General features: G+C 44.3%; 1 protein-coding gene across 4 annotated transcripts in view; it reads left to right on the forward strand.

Moving 5' to 3' along the window:
- Window positions 1-16,288, forward strand: part of exp (expansion) — a 231,288-nt gene that overhangs the window by 95,586 nt on the left and 119,414 nt on the right. For 3 of the 4 annotated variants that reach the window (XM_080283453.1, XM_080283454.1, XM_080283455.1), the window contains exon 1: window positions 2,762-2,913. The exons of the other annotated variant lie outside the window; for it this stretch is intronic. The gene's annotated coding sequence lies outside the window, so the exon portion shown is untranslated. Of the gene's footprint in view, window positions 1-2,761; window positions 2,914-16,288 lie in introns of those variants that run through there. 4 annotated transcript variants of the gene reach the window in all.

Consider the following 16,288-nt stretch of genomic DNA (forward strand, 5'->3'; position numbering starts at 1 on the left):
AGTGTAGATTAGATACAGTGAACGGATCGGGAGACAACTGGCACCATCACACCACAGCGCCATTGACTCCAGCTGATTCCCGGGTGCCAGGTTCCCGCCAAAATAAGATTCCCCCCGCGCTTAATATTACATCATACCGTGGCTGCCAGAAGGTTGGGTGATTAGGGACAATGAGGGGAGGCAGACAGCGAATAATTTGATCAGAGCCGAGTGGTGGGAGTTTCGTGAAGGGAGGGTGGTGTATAATATGGAGGATCACTTGTTGTGGACATTAAAATCTCTGGTGATGGTACTTAAAACGCTGGATCATTTGTTGTAGGCACTGAAATCTCCTGTGTTTTGTGTGTGTGTCTGTGTGTGTGTGTGTTTGTTTCCCTGACAGTCAGTGTCCGCCGCATTCCTCGCTTCTGTGTTGCAATACCTCACCAGCATAGCGTTTCTGTATCTTTCTCTCTCTCGGTATGTCTATCTTTTAGTCTTTTATGTAATTTCTGTGCCATCTTTGCTTATATATATGTCTGTCTGTGCATCTGTCTTTATTTCAGTTGTTTTGTTTTGCTTTTTCTGTTTGCCTTTTTGTCAAGTTTTGTCGTATCTTTTATGGTTTTAGGGTGGAGAGTTTGTGTGTGTGTGTGTGTGTGTGTGTGTGTGTGTGTGTGTGTGTGTGTGTGTGTGTGTTCTAGAGAGAGAATTTTTGTTGCATTTGATTGTTTGTATTTGTGTTTATGTTGGCGTGTTTGTGTGTCTGTTGCATGTGGAGAGCTGTGTTTGATTATGGTTGTTGTGTTACAGTGTGTGTGTGTGTGTGTGTGAAATGAGTTGCATTTTCTCAGCAATTGAATTTAGGTAAGAATGTGCAGATGTATATGTGAGTTATATCGGTGTGTGTGTGTGTGTGTGTGTGTGTGTGTGTGTGTGTGTGTGTGTGTGTGTGTCTGCGCGCGTGTATTGTGTAATGGACAAGGGCGGTCTACGTAGGCTACGTGACAAGCAGCTGCGTACACACACACACACACACACACACACACACACACACACACACGCACACACATTTTCCTTGGTACTTTTCACCCTTGTGTCTTGTTGGCATGTGTCCCATTCAGTACTGTCAGCCCCTTTGTGACTAATGGTGTCCTCCAGGCTGAATAAAATCGTCTGGGAGTAGGGGAGACATTGATGTGTTTGCATGAATCTTCCCTAATCATGTTCCCCCCCCCCCTCTCTCTCTCTCTCTCTGTTCTTGTTGTTACACTTCAAATATCTTACCCTCTCTTGTTTTTTATGGAGTATACTTTCTTCTTTATATAGCCTTTCTTACATCGTTTCTAGTTTTATATATTTCTCCTCTCCATTTCCTTCACTGTTCCCTGCTTCTCAGATCTCCCCATGTCTTCATTTTTCTCGGTATCAGAAGCTGAGGTAATCGAAGAACTGTTAAAACTTGAACAAACTACCCCGGCCTGCCCCAGACGAACACCATAGATGTGGGTAAAACACTTGAACAGCCCTTTAAGTGTCCGTAGAAAGACCTTTAAATCTCTGCAGAAGACCTTTAAATATCTGCAGAAGAACTTTAAATATCCGCAGACCTTTAAATATCTGCAGAAGACCTTTAAATATCTGCAGAAGACCTTTAAATATCCGCAGAAGACTTAAATATCTGCAGAAGACCTTTAAATCTCCGCAGAATACCTTTAAATATCTGTGGGGTTTAACTCATGGGCGACACAGGAGGCTTTGTTGTGGCCAGGTAAATCGTCAGACAGTAACCAAAATTAAATATCTAAGTAGTAAGCCCTGTCCAAGAGTTATTTTTATTTATTTATTTTTATTTTTTCAATATTTTTTCCGGAGTTTGGTACAGATCTTTGTTAAATGTACGGCAGCAAATGTGGATTAGTGTCTCTTTCTTTGCATTTTTTTTTTTTTAGTTAACCTTTTTAAATGTTCTGCAGGTTTTCATGGACAGTTCTGTGTGTGTGTGTGTGTGTGTGTGTGTGTGTGTGTGTGTGTGTGTGTATGTGTGTGTGTGTTCAGTCAGTGTTTTGTTTCTTGCACTGTAGGTGGTTCTTATTTACACTTACATTGCAGTTTTTTTCCTTTACGCTTGTTAATTGGTGAAAATGGAAGCAGTTTGGTTCAGGTGGGATATATTTTTGCCGTGTTTGCAGTTGTGCCGATGTGTTCACTGTGTTGTTATGGTGTAGGCGATGGTTAAGGTGGCTGACGATAGGTGGCACCAGTGTTCCCTCCATTCCTCCCTCCCCTCTCTCCCTCCTTCCCCTCCCTCCCTCCGTCCCTCCATCATGTTCCCTCCCTGATGAAAGTTCTCTTCAGGCACCATCTGGACGCTCCCTGCCTCTCTCACGTATTCTACCGTGGTTTCTAAAAGCTGGTTGATTGTAGTTTGGTGTCTCTTGATTTCGATTTTGGGTTTTCTGCGGAGTAACGGAGATTTTAAAAAGTCTATAAGGCCGTCTCCTCCTCCACCTCCTCCTCCGTTACCTTGTACCTTTGCTGCCAGGCGTGTGACGTCACCGAACGTAACATCAGTGACGTCACATTGAAATAACCCCACCCTATTGGCTGCCGGGGGTGACGGGGCGGCGAGGAGGGCGTGACGTCACACAAGTTTCTTGTATTTTGATTGGCCAGTGGGTAATGTGACGTCATAATATGGGCGGGGCTTGTCGGAGGCGGGACTCTTTGGAGGTCCTTTGGTCACTCGGTGCCTAGAGTGGCGTAAGACATGGTACGGGGAGGACCCAATTCATTTACTAGTGTCTGTGCTCAAATTTGCCACCAGGATAATTAAATAACAAACGTCGCGATATTTGATAAGTGGATAAAAGTGAAAGAAAACGCGATTTCCCCTTAGACTCTTCGTGCCACTTCGGATTTTGTTTTTGTAAGGTAAGTGTTGTGTGATCTCGTAGGCTGGGAGAAATATTGGGGAAAGGAGAGTCGATTTATGGTAATTGAGGTGTGGGGAGAGAAAGATGGGGGCCAGAGGAGGGAGGGGGGTGAAAAGAGAGAGAGGGGGAGGGGATGGGGAGAGGGTAGAAGAGGGTGAATTGGTGAGGGGAGGAGATGGAATGAAAGGAAGGAAAGTAGGAGGGAAGAGATGTGTTGAAAGACGTATGGTGTGAGAGAAAGAGAGAGAGAGAAGTGGAAATAGAGGAGGGGAGAGGGAAGGGTTGAATTAATGAGGAAGGGAGAAACAGTGAGTGGAAGGAAAGGAGTGAAAGAAAGATGCAGTGCTTGATGGAAGATTGGTAGATGTGTGGAAGGGAGAAAAAAGATAGAGTGAGGAGAGACTAGGAAAGGGGTGAGAGGAAAGAGTACGAGGGAAGAGGAGAAGTAAGGAAAGTGTGTTGAGAGAGAGAGAGAGAGAGAGAGAGAGAGAAGGTGAGGGGAAGCAGTCGAGAAGAAAAAAAAAATATATGGTAGAAAGTGAAAGAAAAGAGAAAATTAGAACCAGACTCACTTTTTGAACCTGGGGAGAAGCGAGAGAGGCGCTTGGGTAGCTAACTGGGACGTAGAGAGAGAGAGAGAACCAGCTGGGGTGTAGCTGTTTGGGAATAAGAATGAGAGAGAACCAGCTGGGGTGTAGCTGTTTGGGAGGGAGAGTGAGAGAAAACCAGCTGGGGTGTAGCGCTCAGGGAGGGAGTGAACCAGCTGGGGGTGTAGAGAGAGAGGGAGAGCGAGAGAGAGATCCCTTCTTAGTACCTTGACATGTGTATATTTACCATCACAAAACATTCTTACTCGCAAACTAGACTCCTCGTAGTGAAGGAGTTTCATTTTATACTGGTAGCATATGGGATGTAGGTGCTAGGGAGGGAGGGGCGAGAACCATAAAGAAGAAGAAAGGAAAGAAGAAGAAGAAAGAGAAGAAGAAGGTGATGATGATGATGATAATGAAACATGCTTGGTGTTGAGTATTTATTTTGTATGATTAATGATGGCAATTGAGAACCAGATTTATCCTGCTTCCCTCCCCCCTCAGTAAGTAAATAAATAAGATAAAAGTAAGATTGATGGAGAGATAAAGATGAAGTTAAAGTAATAATGAAGGCGAGTAACCAACCCTTTTAGTACGATGAGGTGTTTATTCTTCTTGTCGGCTAAGGAAAACGTCCTCATGCTGAAAGGGTTAGCAGCAACCTTGATTAACCCTTTCAGTACGATGATGCCTTATAACAGTAATCTTGCCACCCCCAGACGAGGTTATTCAGCCTGGGATGACCTCGTGCTGATGGGGTGAAGTACAGGTAAAGGTAAACTAATTGGAACTAAAGAATAAGCCACTTCACTCCGATGCCCTCTTTGATTCGTGTTTCATTCAGACGATTTTATTCAGCTTCGGAGAGACCTATGACCGGGGTTTGATGAGGCTCCATTAAGCTTACCAGTGTGTGTTATCTTTCCCAAGCTGGGTAAGAGTTCGAGGAGGTAACAAAAATATAACCCAGATGTGGTCGTGGGTCTGAAGGAATTGATAAGTATAAGAGTAGATGAGGGAAGGTGGCTTGGATTGGTGAGAAGAGGTCGAGGTATACATGTGGAGATAGAGAGGTTTAGATAGATAGATAGATAGCAGAGAGCCAGACAGAGGCATCGAGGTCTTTTTATTGATCAGGTGTTTGGCAGTAGATAAAAAGACTACATTAATAGATAGACACCGGAGACATATGGATAGAAGGGGCATGGAGGTCGTTTTGTTGGTAGCACCCTTGATGACCCGGGGGAGCAGGCGTCATGTATCAGGCAGGTAGATAGATAGATAACGAAGACATAGATAAACACCGTAGGTAGATGAATAGAGAAACCCTGAGGCCATTTCGCTGGAGGCACCTTGAATGAACTGTGAGAATAAGTGTGTGGCAATAGATAGAAGGACGATAGATAGATAAATACATAGAAGTGACAGGAACTATAAATTACTGTCTCTCACATTTAAAAGTCAGGAGAAAAAAAAAAATGAGCGCTTGAATGGAAGAATGAATTTGGGACCGCCTGATGTTTAACCCCTTCAATCCGAGGACGTCTTGTTTAATTCTTGGTATCTTCAGACGATTTTCATCATCTTAAAGGATACTCTTAGAAGTGGACGGGGGAGATGGAGCCTCATTACTTTCTTTGTCAGCAGGGCGCTCTCCTTTAATAAAATCGTCAGTTTGAAGAAAAATATGTATAAAATGTCATGGGAGGAATTTAAAGTCATGGAGATATTTTTTGAGTTGAGAATAATTTGGAACTGAAGGCAAGAAAGAAGAATGGATCAATTTGGAAATACGGAGACGATGGGAACACTCTCTCTCTCTCTCTCTCTCTCTCTCTCTCTCTCTCTTAGATATGAAGAAAAATCCTCAGGAAATATCGTTTCTGAATAGGGACAGAATAAAATTACTATACTTAGGTAGACACTGATAGATACCGTGTAGTGTAGATGGACGAGTGTATAGATGTATAACGTAGATAAGTAGATAGGTGAATAGCCTTGATAGATACAACGATAGGTAATAGATGGACAGATGTAATTCGATGGCCAAATTATCGTTAGAAACATACGACAGAAAATAATTTAAAACACATGAGCGGGATTAATGAAAGAAAGTGCATGAGAGAGAGAGAGAGTGAATATGAGAGTGGGTAAGTGTGAGGAAAGTGTGGAAGCCGTGAGTAATGAAAGTGCTGGTGTGCTACAGGTGTGGGAACAGTGAACAGGGGGAGATGAAATATTACTCTGTTCAGCGTGTGATGAGACGCTTGAAGGATTGAAGATAGCAGAATTATGGTTGCTGTTATTATTATTATTATTATTATTGGTGGTGGTGGTGGTGTTACTGCTACTACTACTATTATTATTATCATTATTAGTATTGGTGGTGGTGGTGTTCAGTGGTGGTGGTTGTATAAGTAATGAGATATGATACCAGTGACTACCAAAATCCATTTAGGAATACCACTATGTCTGCCCTGATTACACCTCACACTATCCGACAGTCGTAACACCCCTGCGATAATATACCACGTCTTTGATATAACCCGTACCGTAACACTGATTATGGCGGCATGTATCGTAATGTATGATAATGGTTGTTGAGAGACTTGTGGTGGTGGGATGTTGGTAGTTGTGGGGATGTTGGTAGTTGTGGTAGCTAGTGGTGGGGTGTTGGTAGTTGTGGTAGCAGTGGGATGTTGGTAGTTGTGGTAGTGGTGGGATGTTGGTAGTTGTGGTAGTGGTGGGATGTTGGTAGTTGTGGTAGTGGTGGGATGTTGGCAGTTGTGGTAGTGGTGGGATGTTGGTAGTTGTGGTAATGGTGGGATGTCCAGAGTTGTGGTAATGGTCGGATGTTGGTGGTTGTGGTAGTAGTGGGATGTTGGTAGTTGTGGTAGTAGTGGGATGTTGGTAGTTGTGGGGATGTTGGTAGTTGTGGTAGTGGTGGGATGTTGGTAGTTGTGGTAGTGGTGGGATGTTGGTAGTTGTGGTAGTGGTGGGATGTTGGTAGTTGTGGTAGTGGTGGGATGTTGGTAGTTGTGGTAGTGGTGGGATGTTGGTAGTTGTGGTAGTGGTGGGATGTTGGTAGTTGTGGTAGTGGTGGGATGTTGGTAGTTGTGGTAGTGGTCGGATGTTGGTGGTTGTGGTAGAAGTGGGATGTTGGTAGTTGTGGTAGGAGTAGGATGTTGGTAGTTGTGGTAATGGTGGGATGTTGGTAGTTGTGGTAGTGGTGGGATGTTGGTAGTTTTGGTAGTGGTGGGGTGTTGGCCGTTGTGGTAATGGTGGGATGTCGGTAATTGTGGTAGTGGTGGGATGTTGGTAGTTGTGGTAGTTGCTGTGGAGGTTGTGAATTGAATGGTAGTTTGTATTTGACTTCCATCACTACCAGACACATCGGTGCTGAATAAAATCGTCTGGAGTATGAAGAATATGGTAGATAGATAGAATAATAGATAAAAAGATGTCGTGGCGAATAGATTGATGTCGGTCGTGGAGAGTGGTTGGTTGGTAGAGGTGTGGTTGGTGGGAGGTGTTAGTTGTGACGATGGTAGACACTGGTGGTAGTGGATGGAAGCGTGGAAGGTGTTTACAAAGGATTTAGTTATTATTATTATTATTATTGTAGTAATGGTAGTAGTAGTAATAGTAGTAGTAGCAGTTAGTGGTAGTGGGGCTGTGGAGGTTGTGCTGGTGGTAGTTGTGGTTGTTAGCAGCATAGTTGTCGGGGGTATATTTTGTTGTAATGATGGTTGTGAGTGGTGGTAGTGTGGTAGGGGACTGGGTGGTGGTGGAAGGCATTGTGGTAGTAGTGGGGCTGTTGCCAAAGGTGGGTTACTGTGGTGGTGGTGGTAATTGTGGTAGCCGACTGGTTGTGGTGGTAACAAGTCCTGGCCAAACAAGGGATGATAGTGGTTGTAGTTGTGGTGGTGGTTCATGAGTGGGATGGTGGTAGTTGTGGTGATGGTGATTGAAGTGCCAGTGTAGTTGTGGTGATGGTGGTAGTTGTGGTGGCTGTAATGATGTTGATGGTGATAGTGATGATGATGGTGGTAGTAGTAGTAGTAGTAGTAGTTATAGTGGCGTGGTGATGGTATGCAAAACTGTACCAGAACACTATTGCATCTACAGTATCTGGGACGCATATGAGTAGTGATGATGGTGGTGGTGGTGGGGGTGGTTGTAGCGATGGTTGTTACGTTTGCAGTGTGGTAGTAGCTGTAGTTAAGATGATGGTTGTAGTAATGGTAGTAAAAAGGTGGATGATGGTAATTGTTGTAATAGTTTTGATGGTGGTGGTAGTTGCGGTGGTAGTAATAGTTGTGGTGGTGATGATAGCTGTAGTCATGATGGTGATGGTTTTGATGATGGTAATAGTTGTGGTGGTGATAGTGGTTATTGTGGTGGTGGTAGTAGTTGTCGTGAAGGTGATTATAGTTATTATAATTGTAGTAATAGTTTTGACGGTGGTAGTAGTTGTGGTGGTGATAGTGGTTGTTGTGGTGATGGTAGTAGTTGTGGTGATGGTGGTGGTAGTGATGGTGGTTGGGTGACTGGTTGCCCTTGCCTACTAACGGCCTTTCACCGTTCTTAACCCCCTCCTCCCTCCCCTCCCCTCCCCTCCCCTCCCCTCCCCTTCCCTCCCCCACGTTCTTCTTTCTTGTCTTCGCATTCCTCTCTTACGTTCATCTCTACCGTCCTCACTCTACGTTTCTACCTACCTCTACGTTCTCTCTCTCTCTCTCTCTCTCTCTCTCTCTCTCTCTCTCTCTCCACGTTCATTCATTCCTCCCTTCCTTACGTTTATTCTCCTCCCACTTTCCTCCCCCCCCCCTCCTTCCTGTACGTTCATTCTTCTTCCCTCCACTGTGTAAATCTCTCTCTCTCTTTCTTTCTCTCTCTCTCTCTCTCATGTGGGATGTGGGCTAATCGCAATCATAGGCATAGCATTTTTGTCCGATAAATATTGAAGCATACGGTCGGTCTTCTGTAATTACGAATGTTTATATGGGAAGGAAAGCCAGATGGAAGAGAAATGTATAAGAGAGAGAGAGAGAGAGAGAGGGAGGGAGGGAGGGAGAGGGTAAGGGGGAAGGGACAGGGTGGCACCCGTCAAGGTCGCCCAGACAAATGATACACTCACCTCTCTCACTCCCCCTTTGCTCCCCCCTCCCTCTCCCCCCTCTTTATTCTCGCACCCTCCCTCCCCCCTCTTTATTCTCTCACACCCCCTCCCCCTCATTATTCTCTCACACCCCCTCCCCCTCATTATTCTCTCACACCCCCTCTCCCCCTCTCTATTCTCTCACACCCACTCTCCCCATTTAATTACCTCACACCTTCCCTCACCCTCTCTTTATTCTCATCTTCCCTCTCCTCATTATTCTCTCATACCCTTCTTCACCCTCTTCACTCACACCCTTCCTCTTCCCCTCCCCTTCCCCATCTTTATTCTCACCCCATTCCTCTTCACCTCCATTCTCACACCCTCCATCCTTTACCCCCTCACACTTCTTTCCCCTTTCCTTTCACCATCCTATCCCTTCCCCCACGTTTTCTCCCTCTCTTTCTCTCCCCGCTTTATCCTTCCACTCTCCTCTTTCCATCCTCTCTCTCCGTTTATCATGCCATATTCTCCCTCCCCAATCATCATTCTACCCCCTCTCTTCACCCTTATCCTTCCACTCCCCCACCCTCCGTTTACCTTCATCTTCTTTGCCTCTCTCCTTATTCTCCTTTCACACCCCTCCATTCCCCCCTTTATATTTTCTCCCTTTCCTTCAACTCCCTTCCCTTCATTTCCTTTACTCCCACTCCTCTTTACTCCCACTCCTCTTTACTCTCTTCCTTCTTACTCTTCTTAATCCCAGTCTTTATCGTCTTCTTCGTTTTTTCCATCCCTTCTCTGACACCTCACTCATTTTACTTGTCTTCCCTCCCTCACATCTTTTCTCCTCCTCTATCCTTTTTTGTCCTCGTCCTTTCAGTTCGCTTCGTTTTCTCTTCTATCTTCTTTCGCCCCTCCTCTCTTCTCTCATATATCCCTCTTCCTTCCTTGATTTTTTTTTTCATTTACTAGTGCTTGCCCACGAAATTTTACGAGACAGATTAATAGCCATTCAGTTACAGAATGTTTGTAAAATGCGGTTATTTTTTTTATTCATGTGTTTTTCCTTCCTTTGTTCTGTTATTTAAAAAAAAATCTTTGTTTCCATACCGTTATCGAGCCCACAATGACCAATTCTGACCAAAAAGTCGAAACATTGATTTTTGCATATTTTCGCCTGTCGTGATATCCAGCTTTCGCGCATCCACGTCGCGCGCGATCGCCAGAATGTTTCGTATTTTTCTGACACTCCCTGGACTTACCCCGACCTGACGCAAAGAGGAATTAGGTCGATATCTATTACTGTTCTCTGAAAGAAACGAACAAGAGACAGGGAAATAAATAAAGGAAGATGGAGAGAGAGAGAGAGAGAGAGAGTTTTTACAGTGTACAGTTGTGAGTGTAATTTTGAGGTTTGGCTGCAGCTCTTCTCCACCTTCCTCTCTCTCTCTCTCTTCTTCACACTACTCCCTCCTTTTCCCCACACCACATTCCTCTCCCGCAACCTCCCCTCTCTTTCTCCCCCTCCCCCTCCTCTCTCCTCCACCCTTCCTTCTCTTTCGACCCCCTCCCTCCCCTTTATCTCCCTTCCTCCTTCAACCTCCTCTCTTCTCTCTCCCTCCATTTTCCCTCCCTCCCTCTCACCCTCCTCCATGACCTCCACCGCCGTCTATCGTTTCTTCCTCCATGTAATTTATTTGCAGGTTTGAAGGCGGTATTGTTTTGTGGTATTCCCAGAGAGAGAGAGAGAGAGAGAGAGAAGGAGGGGGGGGGACTTACTGGTGGGGTTTTGTGTTGGGGACGGATTTTTCTTTTATTTTGTTTTCATCATCTTACTTTTTTAACATATAATTTAACGTTCTTCAGGTATCTTTTTTTTTTTTCCTTAAATTTTTTATGTTATATACTGACTTAGTTTTTTAGTCCATTTTTTTACCTTCATCCTTTTACAGTATTTATCTCCATATTTTTTGTTTTTATTTGTCTTTATTTGTGTGTCCAGTAATATATTCATCACCTCAGTTTTCAGACTCTGCCTTTATATTAGCATTTCTTATGATCACCTTTACCCTCTTCTCTCCTTTCTTCCTTTTTCTCAGCCTTGGTACTCCTACGCTGTCTTTTCGTGTTTTCTTTAATTTTCCTTCCTCCCTTTTCACGCCTTTTATGTACTGTATTGTAAATAGGCCTATATTGTTCTTTCTGCCCTTTCTTAGTTATTGTCCTCTTCAGTCTGTTTCTTCCACCATCCCTCATTTTCTGATTTCCCCGTTCTTGCCGTCCCATCCATTCCTTCTCCCTCCTTCCCTCCGTTTTTCTGTTTCCTCCTTCCCTCCTTCCCATTTTTTCTCCTTCTTTCTCCGTCCCTCATCTTTTCTCTCCGCCTCCTATTTCACCTTCTTTTTTTCTTTGCTATCTTGTTGTTAAAAGTTGGTAGTTGGTAAGTCACTCCATTAATAACAAAGCTCACAAGGTCTGGAAGGTCTGTGTGATCTGTGTAACGTGTAGCTTGACTCCCTGTTTTCTCCTCCTCCTCCTCCTCTTCCTCCTCCTCACGGTCTTTCTACTTCCCCCTCCCACTTCTCGGTATTTCTCTCCTCCTCCTCCTCATTTTCTCACTCACATCCTTGTCTCCTCCTTTTATCGTCCTTATCAGTTTTTCTCTTCATCTCACCTTCGTCCTTCTCTCCGTCTCCCCCCCCCCTCATCCTCTTCAGCCTTTCATTGCATCTGTTCTCCTCCTCTTCTCTGTCTGTCCTCAGTCTCACAGCCTTCTTACATCCATCCACCTCTCTCCTGCTGCTCCTGCTCCTCCACCTCCTCCTGCTCCTGCTCCTGCTCCTGCTCCTGCTCCTCCTCCTCCTCCTCCTCCTCCTCCTCCACATGTCTTGTAATCTGTGCTTTAACCATTTCCTGTCGGTCACTTACAATCCGTTACTGTGACCGAGGCAGGAGGAGAGGGAAGGAGGGAGAGAAGGAAGGAGTGAAGGAGAGAGGGGGGGGGAGGGAAGAAGAGAAGAAAGGAGGATGGAGAGATAAAGGGGCGGAGAAGAAGGAAGACGGGAGAGAAGATAAGGAAGGAGGATGAGGGGAAAGATTCCAAGAGAGGGGTAGTATATAAATATACGTATATATATACAGTATATACCGGTATATATATATATATATATATATATATATATATATATATATATATATTATATATATATATATGAAATGAAATGTATTTGTTTATGAAATGAATTGAAATTTATATAAATATATATATATATGTATATATATATATATATATATATAATATGAAATGAAATGTATTTGTATATGATATGAATTAAAATTTATATATATATATATATATATATATATATATATATATATATATATATATATATATGAAATGAAATGTATTTGTATATGAAATGAATTGAAATTTATATATATATATATATATATATATATATATATATATATATATATATATAAGACTATGTATATATATAAATAAATAAATAGAGAGAGAGAGAGAGAGTTGGGGTTGGTTACTTCCGGTGTCTAGGGAGGGTAACAGCTGACTTACCTACCATCTTCCTTCCCTTACACCCTCCCTCCCTGCAGTGTCCTTGTGTCTCTTCCTCTTTCCTCTTCCTTTCACTCTTCCCTCCAATCCCATCCCACTGTCTCTCCCCTCCCCTTACCTTTCTCCTCTCTCTCCTGCTTCCCCTCCTGTCGTGCAGCATCCTTCAATTAATTCCTCCTTATCCCTCCCTTTTCCACTTTCTTCTGTTACTTTTCTCATTTCTCCGCTCTTCCCTTCTCCCCTCCTCATGTCTTCCCTCTCTCTCCCATTCCCTCCTCCAGTTCCTCCCTTTCCCTCTTCCCTCCCCTCACTTGACCCTTTCCCTCTCCCCTTCCACTCTCCCTCCCCCTTCCTCCCCCTTTGACCCTGAGGTGTCATCATAACAGTGTCCTCACATTTCTTGCTTTTCCCCTTTCCCTCTCTGCCATCATTTCTTTCACTTTTCTCCTTTCCCTCTTTACTTTCCTAGCTCTCTCTCGTTTCCATCCTCCCCTCCTTTCTCTCTCTTTTCCTTGTTCCTACTTCTCTCCACTCTCATTTCCTCTCTCTCTCTCTCTCTCTCTCTCTTTTTTTTCATCTTGTGTTTTTCCCTGCCTCCCTCTCTTTCCTACTAACCATTCTGCCTTACCTCTTCCATGATCTGTCCCTTCCCTGATTTGTTTCCTCTTTCCCGTCTCATATTTCCTTCATTCCTCTCTTCATCACCCATCCTTTCTCATTCCTTACCTGCTACTTGTACTTTCTTCATATTTCTTCTTTCCATTCTCTTTTCTTGTGACGTCCTGTACTCTTCGTTCCCTTCCTTCTTGTCTGCCTTTCTTTCCCCATCCTTCCTCACCTTTCCATTTTTCCCCCACCCCCATCTTTCCCATCCTTTCCTTCCTACTTGCGCCCTTTCATATAATTTACTCTTTTTTGTCTCTCCCCCCTCCCTTCCTTCCCTTATCCCTTCCCTGTCATCGGGACGGGTCATGCATTGCCTCGAGTGTTCCGTGTTTCAGTCCATCCATCCATCCATCCATCCATCCATCCATCCATCCATCTGTCCCTCCATCCATCCATCCATCCGTCCATCCATCTGTCCCTCCCTCCATCCGTCCATCCATCCGTCCATCCATCCATCCATCCGTCCATTTATCTATCAGTCTGTCTGTCTGTCCATCCGTCCGCCCGTCTGTCATTCCGTCCATCCATCCATCAATCCATCCATCCACTCCTGGCGGTTATCCATCTGTCCACCCACCCTGCATCTTTCCATACTCTTATCCACCTATCCGTAATATTTTGTCAGTATCTATCCATCTTCCATCCACCACTTCCACTCGTCCATCCATCACGTTGTCTTCATATCCTTCCTTCATTCCACCCACCACATAATATCATCTAGCCACCTTCCCATCTATCTATCTGTTGGTATATCTATCTGCCTCTTCATTCATTCGTCTATTCTTCTGTCACTTCATTCATCTATCCATCGTCCTGTTCATCTCTGTCTGTCTGTCTGTCTGTCTGTCTGTCTGTCTGTCTCTCTCTCTCTAACGCCTGATTTTATTTTTAGAATGTATGTCCTTCATCTACTCCCACCACCCCCTTCATCTTTCAGTCTCGTCCTCCCTCCCTCCACAAGGACAGCTTTCCTCCTTTTTCTCTCCTTTTTCTCCTCCTGTAGCAACAGTATACTCTTCCCGGTTCATCCTCTCTCTCTCTCTCTCTCTCTCTCTCTCTCTCTCTCTTTGTCTGTCTGTGTGTCTCATTTCCCCCTTTTTCCCTACACTTATATTTCCCTTTACTTTCTCTTATCAGTCTTCTCATTATACATTCTTATCTCTGTCTCTTACTTTCATCTTCTATATATTTTCTCTCTTTTCCTCTGTCTTTCCTACTCCTCATCCCAGTATTTCTCCTTCACATTTTTTTTTTTTACTTCTTCCCTTTTTCTCTAACCTTACTTCTTTATTATTTATTTATTTACTTTCACTCTCTTTCGACCAACACCTTCCTTCTTTTGGACAGCTCTCTTCCATTCACTCTTCCGTTTTCTCTTGTAACTTCTTCATTCTTTTGTGAGGCTTAGTTCATTTCTTCGTTTCCATCTTGTTTCATACTCTCTCTTATCCATTGTATTGTGTATGTGTGTACGTGTGTTTGTATGTAATGTATGTATGTATGTATGTATGTATTTGTGTATGTGTGTATATGTTCCTTCCTCTTCCCAATTTCTGTTAAGGAAGACTGAGATGAGGAGAAAATTATTATGGAAAATTAGGTGTGAAGGAGAAAGCAAGAGGGAAGAGATAAACAGAGAAGAAGCAGGAAGAGGAATGAGGAGAGAGGAAGACAGGAAGGGAGGGAGGGATGAAGGGGAGGAGGAGGAGCAGGAAGACCAGTGCAGGACTCCCCACCCCTCCCCTCCCCTCCCCTCCCCTCTTCCTTAAGTACCACACGATTGCGGAAGGAAGGAAGGGTAATTGTTCTCTCTCTCCCCCTCTCCCTCTTTATTCCTCCTCCTCCTCCTCTCGTTCTGTTTCACTCAGTTTCTTGCCTCTTCCGTGTCACCCACTCTGACTACTCCCTCCCTTTCTGTCCCCATATTCTCTCTCCCTCTTTTCCCTCCCTCTCCTCTTCCTTGTTCCCCTTTTCCTTCCCTCTTCGCTTTCTTCATCCTTTCTTTTCTCAGCCTTCCATTCCTCCACCCGTCTTCTATTTCTCCCCTCCTTCCCCCCCCCCTCTCTCTCTCAAAACACACTATACTGTATATGTAATATGTATATACCGGTGTGTGTGTGTGTGTGTGTATATATATAATGTCTATATATATACTGTATATATATAATGTCTAAATGTGGGTGGGTGGCGTGCGTGCGTTAGTGTATTTTCCTTTTTCTTGTCTTCTGTCTCCCCGAATTTACTACCAGCTTCTTTCCCCTTCACCGATTTCCTCATTTCTTCCCCTTCCATTTTTTAAAATTTATTTTTCACGTTCCTTTGTCTTTTTACACACGCCGGTCTTTTTTTTTTTTTCTGAGAGGCATTCATCCGTTTCCCTTACCCTGTCTGTCTGTCTGTCTGTCTGTCTGTCTCTCTCTCTCTCTCTCTCTCTCTCTCTCTCTCTCTCTCTCTCTCTCTCCCCCTCCCCACTATCTTTTTCCTCCTTCTCATTGTCTTTTTTTCACCTAGTTTTTCCATTCTTTTTTTACCCCCTGTCCCTCGCCCTCTCCCTCTCTAACCATTTCTGTCTCTTTCCTTTTTATTCTCTTTTCCTCCTCTTCATCACCCTCCCTTCCATTCCCTTCCCCTTTACCCCATTCTCTTTGCCTCTCCCCTCCTCTTCCACCCACCCCCTTTGCTCTTCCTCTCTTCACTCTCTCTGTCTTTTCTCTCCCTCTTCCTTTCTCCTCCCCATACCCCTCCCTTCTCCCTTTTCCTCATTCTCCCTGTCTTTTGTTTTACGACCAGCACTTTCCCTAACTCTCCCTTTTTTTCTTTCTCCCTTTCTTTCTTTCTATAATTCTCCTTCATTCAGCTTTCATTTTCCTCCCCCCTTTCTCTCCCTTTTTTCATTCTCCCTTTCATTCTCCTCCCTCTTATCCTCTCTTCTTATCCCCTCCCTTTCCCCTACCTTTCTCCCCCTCCCCCTCCCTCCAGGACAAGCGGGGGTCTACGAACTCTGGTAACTGGACCTGTGGAGGGGGACACGAGACGGGGAGAGGGGAGGGGAGGGGAGAGAGAAAGAGAAGTTTCCTCCCCCCCCCACTTTTTTTTTTACACCTTCTCTCTCTCTCTCTCTCTCTCTCTCTCTCTCTCTCTCTCTCGACTACTCTGCAATCATACCGTCTTGTTTTATGTCTGGTCTGGCCCCCTCCATATTATCTTCCCCCCCTCCATTCCTCCCTCCATTCCTCCTTCCCTCCTTGCTTACCTCCCTCCATTCTTCCTCCTTACCTATCTCTCCCAACTACCTGCCTTCGTCATTGTTTTTGCCCTCCTCTCCTTTTCTTTTTTCCTCTCCTTTATTCCTGCTTCCCATTCTTCCTTTTGTTTTTCCTCCTTACCTTTCTCTTCTGTTTCTGCAAACCCTCTCTCTTCTTCCTACCATTATTTC

This window comes from Coenobita brevimanus, chromosome 97, assembly GCF_032717465.1.
Source record: "Coenobita brevimanus isolate Jiangsu-jjx chromosome 97, ASM3271746v2, whole genome shotgun sequence".
NCBI lineage: Eukaryota > Metazoa > Arthropoda > Malacostraca > Decapoda > Coenobitidae > Coenobita > Coenobita brevimanus.